The following is a 10,397-nucleotide window of genomic DNA, read 5'->3' as shown; positions in this document are numbered from 1 at the left end:
CAAGTAAAATGGCACTTACTCAGACTTAGTGACTCCTAAACATTTTGAGTTTGAAAATCTGATGAAAATTTAGATTTTCTCCAGGAAAGATACAAATGAGCCAATAGGATATTTGCATATAGTGTTAGAGGCTCATGAAACACCCCCACACCATTTCCTTTTGCCCATCACTGAGTTATTTTCTCTAAATTTTATTTTATTTTTTTAATCCCTGAATTCTTAAAGCATTATCTATCTCTCTCAAGGAACTCATCACACTATTCCTGGTATTTCAGTTAGTGTTTTTTTAATTATTTTTAAAAATTCTTTTGAGTGTGTGTGTGTGGGTGTGTGTGTGTGTGCGTGCACACACGCGCACACACACACACACAGACACATACACACACGTGTGACTGGGGGAGGGGCAGAGAGAGAGGGAGAGAGAGAATCCCAAGCAGGCTCCCCATGTCAGTGCAGAGCCCTATGCATGACTTGGCTTTGCAAACCATGAGATTGTGACCTCAGCTGGAATCAAGAGTCAGATGCTTAACTGACTGAGCCACCCTGGAGCCCTCAATTCATTTTAATGCAGGCCTGCCTTAACTTCTAGAAAAGCATTTTCTTTGGTGGTATTATTGTTATGTTTTTGCTTTTTTAATGAAGTTCAAAGACCATCAACATTAGAATCGCACGAGGGCTCGGTAAAAATGAAGATTCCTGAGTGCAACTCCAGATGCCCTAACTCAGAATCTCTGGAGGTGATAGGTAAGGAACTGAGAAACACTTCTCTATATGCCTTACCATTGTGGTCCTCACAAAACCGTGGTCTCCTCCCATGCCCAAGCTGGTACCACAGAAACAGGAAGTACAAAAACAGCCTTAGCATTGCTTTAGCCCTTCTGGTCTGGTGTGGCTGGGAACTGTGATGGACAGCAAGATAATTATTTCTCCTGACACCTTCCACTGGCTTATTGGATTATTTCTATACCAGCACCTTTTGAATTTGGCACAAAGACTTCTATGTGTCTGGGGTTACTGTATCTGGACCCCTGAGCTGCCTCCTGTACAGATTTTTTCCAAACTCCCATCCTGCATTGGTGAGATTTCTACTTAGTCTTGGTTTGATACATCTTAACACAACTTTATAGAGAATTCCGGCATGCTTCCTAATGGAGCTTGCCTGAATTATGATAGCAATTTGGGTAAATGCCTTATCATCCCTCTCTGACTGTAAAGTTCTTAAGTGTAGCCTAAACCAATTTCCAGGTTTGGCATATCCATTGTATTGCCTTATTTCACCCAGATACGTGAGGTCTCTTCCCTCCCTCTCCCCATTCCAAAAAGGTCAGAGAATATTATAGCTTCCTTTTTTCCTATATAAAACCTACCCATTTTTCAAATTTCATCTCTTCTATAAAGTTATTCCCAAGAAGTTCTAGTGCACATTGATCTTTTCCCTTCTGAACTGCCCAGAGCATTTAGACTCATTATAAAAATTCCATACTGACCTGTGACTGTATTCAGCCTGCCACTATGTTAGTATGACACAATGGTTAAGTTCATGGGCTCTAGAGCCAAGCAAACCAGAGTCTGAAATTCAACTCCAATACTACAGAACATCATGGTCTGAATTTAGTTCTGGGACTCAGCTCAACATCTATAAAATAGCAGGAATATCATATATACTTCATGGTATCTTTATGAGAATTCACAGAGATAATGCATATAAAACCCTCAGCATGTGCTCACGATATGGTAAATGCTCAATAAATGTTATTTTATTTTTTTTAATCTTTTTAACATTTATTTATTTTTGAGACAGAGAGAGAGAGCATGAACAGGGGAGGGTCAGAGGAAGAAGGAGATATAGAATCTGAAAAAGGCTCCAGGCTCTGAGCTGTCAGCACAGAGCCCGACGTGGGGCTCGAACTCACGGACCGAGAGATCATGACCTGAGCTGAAGTCGGACGCTTAACCGACTGAGCCACCCAGGTGCCCCAGTAAATGTTAATTTTATAGAGATGTCTGTATAAGTCAGATTAGGCTAAGTTATGCTATGGTAACAAAGAATTTTAAAACACTGCTTCTTACAAAAACAAAAGGTTATTTCTTATTCAAGATTCATGTCTAGTGGAGCACAGTTAGGAATCAGCTCTATATTGCTCTACTCCCAGAACCAGGCTGACTGTCAGCGGAACATGGCCTGTCATTACAGCAAGGGAAAGGAGACGACGGTAAAGCAAGAAGTGGCTCTTAACACTTCTGTCTGGAAATGACACACATCACTTTCCCTTGCATTTTATTGGTCAAAGTCATAAGGCAGAGTCTGACTTCAGTGGGACAAAAAAAAAAAAAAAAAAGAATGATTCTCCCTCAGCAAGGGGAGGGGAGAAATAGTTATCTTACATGTCTTTCATTTATTTTAATTTTCCAGCAACAGTTATTTGACTGATGTATCTTTTGTATTCCTCAAAACCTAGCACATAGTAGGAAGCAAATACATATTTTATTGATGGATAGTAGGTGTTCATCATGTCCGTACATTTTGAATTGGGTTGAGTGATTGAAGGAGAAGGTCCTCGGTGATATATAGCAAGTGTCTGGAAATGACAAAGTGTCAGCTGATGAATTGACAGCAAAGGATCATAGATCCCTGTTTCCTTGAAACAAATGAAACATCCACCTGGCGCATGTGTGTAACCCGAGTATCTTCGAAGTGCACCTTTGCCTCAAGATTTCTTCTTAGAGTCGTTTTTTCCTTCGTTCTCTGCAAAACCCACGATGTTGTTGTCATTTTTACATTTAGAACCACAAGTCCGACACACACAAAATTCTTTATTTCTTCCTGGGTCCTGGCCAGCAATGAGAACCCAATGCCTTCGAGTTACCTTGGGGATAAACCTGTGGCCTGGACATCTGGGCACCTAGCTTCCTGCTCGCATAAAACATGATTCTCCATTTAAATAAATAAGTGCCAAATAAATAAATAAATAAATAAGTGCCAAAGAGATATGTGGAGAGTCCAAAAGTGTTAAGTCTTGATAGAAAACAAAACCGATTCCCCCAGGAAATTTTGGGGGGTTCCGGCATGTAACTAACTATTCACGATTATCGATTATCTTGCCCTGGTTTTATCCCAAACCTTGAGTACATTTCTTTCAAATCACTCTCAGTCTCGAAACTTAGAATCAAAATTCCTTCCTGGGGCATATTTATGGCTCCAGTGCTTCTGTGGCATCACCAGATATTAATGTCCCTGGAGTCTTTCTTCTGCCAACAGCAGATTAAGCCTCTACTGGGAAAGTCTTTAGCTTCTCCAGAGTTTTCTTTCTCAGTCAGCAGTGATCAGACGTCTCACATGACCTAACTACCAACTTCTTCCATTTCAGCACTAGAAGGAAATTTCCAGGGGTGGGTGGGGGGGGGGGGAGGACACTATCCCCTTTCAAGTCCCCTACTCAAAACTTACCTTCTTCTTCCATAGGGTAGAATCCCAAATGGGATCCAGGGGCTCTGAAGTCACATAATGCTGCTGGTCTGGGGTGTTGGCAAGCCAGAGGGAAGATCAAAGGACTTCATGACAGCAAAGGATGCCAACCCATTTACTAACTCACTCCTTCCTTCTTTTCTTCCTAGCCTCCTTCTTTAATTCTTACCAATATTTTGACTGAATTATGTGTAAACCAAAATTTGAATTGAATCCCTTCAGCAACCCGTTCGTTTACAATACTATGCTTTTTGATACAGACTGCCTGCTTTTAAAAGCTACTTGCTTCTTTCCAATGCAAGCCTGTAGGAAAATGTATCACCATTTAAATGTACTTATAACTATCTTACTTTCTATTAAAAGTCAGGAGAGTTAGAAGTAAGATTTTTCCACTTTTTTACTGCAATACCCTCAGAGATGAATATATTGCATGGTATACAGTTCTCCAGCAGCTAATTGTGGGTGAAAGCATGAATGAATAGCATGGTGATGGATAGGTATTTAATCCAGGCAAACTTCCTGAGTTCAAAACACAGTTCCACAATTATTAGGTAACTTTTCTCTTTTCTGCTTCAATGTTCTTATCCCCGAAATGGGAACAATACTTCTTGGCTTAATCAGGGTTCACGCAGATAACATAAAACACACCAGGTATTTTAACCAGACAATGACTGAATGCAGTGACTTATGTGCTTACAAAATTGTTGAATGATGGGTTGAGCAGGCTCTAGGATCAGCCTCTTCAAATAAGTTCCAAAATTGTCCTACTGGCTCAGTAAGAGGAGAACTACATTTGCCAGTCATAAAGCTGAGGAAATAGGAGGTCACTGTCTTAACTGCCAAATTTAGGAACACATCACCTTAGATATAATCCTAACAATCAGAAGTCACCAGAATTGCTGGTCCAAGGAATGTCTGAACTGTAGCAATCCGGAAGCCATCTTCACAACTGCTAATTCCAGGGTCAAATGGACTAGACCAACTGGATCTGTATTAGGAAATGGATTACCTCCCTACCTCACACATCAAGGAATTCAAGTTTCAAGAAATCTGATTGGATAAGCAAAATCACATCTAGACTCTAGCTATGAAGCATTTGGGAAATGTAGTTTTCAGTTTCCCACGCCCTACAGTATATATAGGAAGCAATCACAGAAGGAGGTACAGTAGACATTGAGCAAGCCAGGCCATGGTATCCCCTAGGGGGTTTAAGGGAGATGGTTTAGCAAAGTGCTTCAGCACAATGGCTGGCACATGTTGGCTGTTGTTATTTTATCTAAGAAGATCTATCCCATGGGCTTGGGTGGTGACCATTTACACATATTTTTTAAGTGCTACACACAGAGAGTAACAAGTTTAATTAGCTAATCCCATGAGATTTAACTCTGTTATTTTTGGTACTGGACTTTGGCAGAGCCTATGCATCCCTCCCCATGTCCCACATTCCTGGTTTTCTTCCAATGACTGACAATGAAGGCAAAACCTTCCACCCAGAGTTCTGGCGAAATGTTGCAATGCTCCTGCTAAAGGCTTCCCCACCGCCCACCCTCCTGGAATCCACAGCACCCGCACTTGGGCTAAGTGCTTCAAGCTGCAATTATCTATAGACTCCTCTCCAATTGTTTGGTCCTTTGTGATTGGAGGGCAGAATGTGTAGGTGTTTGTGTTTCTTTTGTGTGAGAGATGCTCATTCCAGTGGCCATATACTCACTTCTCAATCAGGGGTCTTTTCCCTCTGGGATCAATTCGAGTTCCCTTTGCCTCCTTTTATTCTTCCCCAGGCAAGTCTTCTGAAGACACTTTGTTCATGGCAGATAAGTCAATCCACAATATTTTAGCTACACCATCTACATGCCAGTTTCTATGCCAGGTCCTGTAGATTAAGACTCAAGGTTTGTCTAGGAATGCCTCAGGTGCTCTGGGAACACATAACAGAGGGACCTAACCCATACTTTGGTTGGGGATTGTGGACGATGTCTCCAAAAATAAAAGTACAAGCTGAGAACTGAATGAAAAAGGATGGATGGGAGTTATCCAAGGGACACGGGAGTAAGGCATCAAAGGGTGTTCCCCTCCCCCAATAAACTAGTAGATAAAATACAGATTGCTGAGACTAGTGAGCCAATGGTCAAGTGTCTGTCCTTTCACTTATAAGTAATACATAGCAATCTCATTTGCCCTAGAGAACTGCTTGTCTGACACTGAATGTAGTTCTTTTTTAATGTTTATTTATTTTGAGGGAGAGAGAAAGAGCACATGAGCAGGGGAGGGGCAGAGATACAGGGAGAGAGAATCCATGGGGTGAGCACAGAGCCTGATGCTGGGCTTGAACCCATGAACCATGAAATCATGACCTGAGCCGAAATCAAGAGTGGGACACTTAACCAACTGAGCCACCCAGGTGCCCCGTACTGAGTGCAGTTTTGGTAGGATTGCCAAGCCGAGCGTCCTGCCTTTCTGTGGCCAAATTATGAACAGATGAAACAATCTAGGCCAATCAGATGCTCTTCCCAGAATTTGAATCTTGAGAAGGTTGAAGAAGACTGGAAAATGCTCCAGTTATCAAAGTGGTGGGGGCCTCTCTGCCACCCATTATTTTAGTATAATTTGGTTTCTGTCCTTTCTGAGATTTTTCTTTACCATTTTCCCCCTCTCAATTCTGTGAAATACCCAGATTATTTTTTGATACATTTTATATTTTTTGCCTAAATCTGTCTCCATGGCTTGAAACTAAGAAAACTCAGGGGCTACAGGAAGAAATTTTTTGGCTAAGAAACTTTCTTCCCTAGCAGACTGAGGTGCCCCCTTGGGGAAGGGTAGATGGAGACTAGTAAACAAAAGCTATCCCTAACTGTGGGGATACATAAAGTGTGGGGTGCTCAGGTAATGATTTCATGGTTGGTGAGTTGGAGGCCCACGTCGGGCTCTGCACTGACAGTGTGGACCCTACTTAGGAGTCTGCCTCTCCCCTTCTCTCTGCCCCTCCCCCCTTGTGCTCTCTCTCTCTCTCTCTCTCTCAAAACAAATAAACTTCAAAAAAAAATTTAAAAAAGAAAATTAGGAGAGAACAGAAGAGGGGAAAATTCAATTGAACAACCTGGGGGAGTTGTTTGTACAGCTACAAAGGCCTCCTGTCTCCCTAAACGTTTCTCCCTAAGGCATTTTTCTATGCACAAGGATGCTGAGTGTAGATGGTTTTGTGTGTGGCGGGGCAGTGGGAGCAGTGGAAATGGGGAAGGGATTGAGTTCCACATTCGTATTGTCATGGTGTGAAATAATGACAGCTTGTGGTCGACTGGGAGAGAAATTCAGAGATGACAGTAGCTGAGAGCCACAGTTTACCATAAGACTATAAGCCTCAGACATACTTCTGAACGCTATCAGATAGGAATTTGAGCCCATCTTAGCTGGACTTTGTTAGAATAGAATGATCCGTAAGTTGATGCCCGTCTTTACATTTATGCCTCAGGAAAGAAGCCTCATGGAAGATACACCAACACATTAGCAGTAGATACTTTGCATGGTAGGATTACATGTGATTTTTATTTTATTCAGTGGACCTTTTCACATATTCCGAAATTTCTATAATAAAATGCAATGGGGACAATACTATTTAAAGCATGATCAAACACGCAGCCCTGTTACCTCACAAGACTGCTGTGAGGACCAAGTTGCATAATGTGTATAAAAGTCTCTGAAAAAAATGTAAGGGTGATTATCAATGATTCATCTTTCAGAGCTGGTGCTGTTTACAGAGTCCACCCTGGATCAGCAAGGCTGCATGAGAACAGCCTTGTTGATGGGGCAGAGGGGCCTTTGATGCTTTATCCCTTCTCCTTCTAAGTACGGTTGTCTACATGGTAGCATTACTGTTTCCTGGCAGCTGCCGTATTGCCACCAGGTAGGGGTGTCTCCTACCCTGAATAACCGATGCTACCAGTGGCACATACACAAGTGCACTCCTGTGGACTCTTGGAAGAGACACGGGGTAGCCTGGAGAAGCTTCCACAGCCACGCACATCCAGGACAGGCTACTGTGGCATCCAGTGCACCAGCCTGCAGCACCCAGGACAGCGCAACTGGGACAGTTCTTTGCATGATGGGGCCAAGGCCTCTGAGCAAGTATTTGCCACCACAAGTGGTCTAACAGTCAGTCTTCAAGTCTTGGCAACATGCGGAGGGTGGCCCTTTGGGAGCCCTGCCCTGCTGAGGTCCTAGAGACACAGGCCCTTACACTGAGGTTCCTGAGGAGGGTCTGGGAGGCCCTCACACCGGCAAGCCTCTGGGACCCAGTATCAGAACCTCTTCAGGCATGGTCATCCTTGAGAACTCCGAGTGACTTTACTCCTGATGGCTCAGGGATGTTAAGGACTTAGAGGGCATCTAGCTGGTTCTGAGGAGGATTTGGAGCCCTTCACCTGGGGCTCAAGTCCAAGCCCCTCTCCTGGGACCTTGGGGGGAAAATTCACTGTCATCTCACCTGCTTCATGATACTTTGTGCATGCCTCATTTATAGCATCTATCACACCCTATGAAAGTTATATAGAGATACACAGACATAGATAGATAATGTAGATAATAGATATATTTATATCTATTTCCTCATCATTGCTCAGAGGACTGTGAGCTCCCAGGCACTGAGAATAAGCATTGTTCACCTATCATAGTGCCCAGCAGGCAATAGCCTCAGTCACGATCTATGAAGCAAATGATTTCATCTATTCATTCAACAAATATTTATGGCATATCTGCTCTGGGCCAGGCACTGTACAAGGCACTGAGGACCCAGTGATGAATAAGACATAGAGCTTCCCTTCTAGTGGAGGAAGACAGGGGATACAAATACATGGTCACATAATAAATGTCACATGGCAATGAGTGCCCTGAAGACAAAAAGTGCCAGGTGGAAGGCAGCACCATTTCACATGTGGGTGGCCAGGAAAGTCCTCTGTGCAGAGGCTGAGTGGAGTGAGGGAAGGAGCCATTCTGAAATCTCAAGGAAGTTGTGCGGTCCAGAGAGGGAGTAGTGAGAAGAGTTGGAGGTGGGAATAACCGTGCTGTGTCCCAGGACCAGCAAGGAGCCCCCACAGGAATGGAAGGTGGTAGGAGGTGGGATTAAGGGGACCCAGAGGAGCCCAGTGATGCAGGGCCTAGCAAGCTATGATGGGGAGGCTGGATTCTGTTCTAAGAGGACAAGCCATTGGCAGGTTTTGAGCAGGGGAATGGTGTGATCTGACTTGTGTTTTCAGCTGCTTCATGAGAACTGGAGAGGATCAAAAGGAGAAGCAGTGAGAGCAGTCAGGAGGTGATGGTTAAACCAGAAAGACACTGAGGGATTCAGATTGGGTGGTTACACCCTGGACTGTGGAGGTACGGAATATGGTCAGGTGCAGGGAGCATTTGCCTTTCTATTTTTAGCCTTCAGGAAGTCGATAGTCTCCTGGCTAGAAAAGAATCTAGGGCTGGAAACGATGTGCATTCCCAGCATTACTGGAAATCTGGTCAAGGTAAGAAATAAGCAGGGCTCAAGGATCAGAGCAGACAGACTAGTGGCCCTGGGCATCTGGCTGGTCCTGGAAGAAGGATGGGGTGGACAGCAGAAACTGGGTTCTAGAGGGTACTCTGAGGACTTGGCCCAGGACCCAACCTGCCTGCTCCTCACATTCTCTCCCAGAACCCACTAGATGGTGCAGGAGCTGGGATCCTGGCTTCGAAAGGCACTGAGATTGTCCTATGCCTAGTTTGAGAACAGGGAAAGGGAAATTATAGCAAAAATAAGACACACACCCTCCAACCCAAGCTGGTCCTGTTATCCAGTATGCTGATGGGACAGGAATGCAAAGGTGCATCCTGGGGGGAGGGGAGCAGGACACCTTTCCTGGGCTCTGTAGAAACAGCTGGCTACACCATTTTCTTGTGAAAGCCAGTCCCAGGTGCCAAACCTCAGGACTGAGCACTCCTCCCTTTCTTAAGGTCCTCCAGCTCCTGGGCATCACTTTTATTTACTTGCTGTTACTGAGGGCTGCTGGGAATGGCAACTAAAATGCTCACATAAGGGTCTGAAGAGATTTATCCCACTGCCATCTTAGTGCTCGTTAAAAAGCATGTAAAAGAGGATGCTGGGAGGTGATCCAGAGCAGACCCAGCCGAGAGTGTGCAGAACTCCTACACGGAAACTGCCAAGGAGTATTTATGGTCTTCTGAGTGAGGCCAGATGGCTCTGCCTGGCAGCCAGGGCCCTCAGAAGTCTGGACAAACATCCCCAACATCTCCCTGGACTTGCTTCACCCACACAAAACTCTTTGCTCCCAACCAGCCAGGGCCTCACTGCTCTACCCCTAAGCTACACATTCTTTGCACCCCTCCTGCACCTGAAGAGTCCCTGTCCCCCTTCCCCCAGTCTTCCTAAACCTTCCCACTCCTGCAAAGTATAACCTCAGTAACGTCTGCCCTCACTTGTGTGGATCATGTGAAATTTCCTGCAGCAGAAGGAATAACGGCCCCTGTCTGTGCCCTACTCCTCCCCCCCACCCCAAGATGACTATGGTCCCTTTCTTTGCAGGACTGTGTAGATGTGCTTACATCAAGGACCTTGGATGGGGAGGTGCCAGTGGATTTTCTGGCTGGGACCACTGCAACCACACAGTCCTTATAAGAGAGGGATGCAGGAAAAACGAGGAGTGAGGACAGAGCCAGAGGCCGCAGTGATGTGCTGTGAAGGTGGAGGAAGGAGAGGTGAGCCAAGGAGGGCAGGCAGCCTCCGGGTGCAAGGGAAATGAGTCCCACCACACCCCCCAGGACTCCAGAATGAAGGCAGCCATACCAACCGTCTTGATTTTAGAGTTCTGGCTTCCGGAAATGTACGAGAATAAATGTGCATTGTTTTAAGACTCCAAGTTGGTGACAATTTGCTAAGCAGCCCTGGGAAAGT

Source organism: Panthera onca, chromosome D1 (assembly GCF_046562875.1).
Source record: "Panthera onca isolate mPanOnc1 chromosome D1, mPanOnc1 haplotype 2, whole genome shotgun sequence".
Taxonomy (NCBI): Eukaryota; Metazoa; Chordata; class Mammalia; order Carnivora; family Felidae; genus Panthera; species Panthera onca.
Note: the sequence above shows the minus strand (reverse complement) of the source record.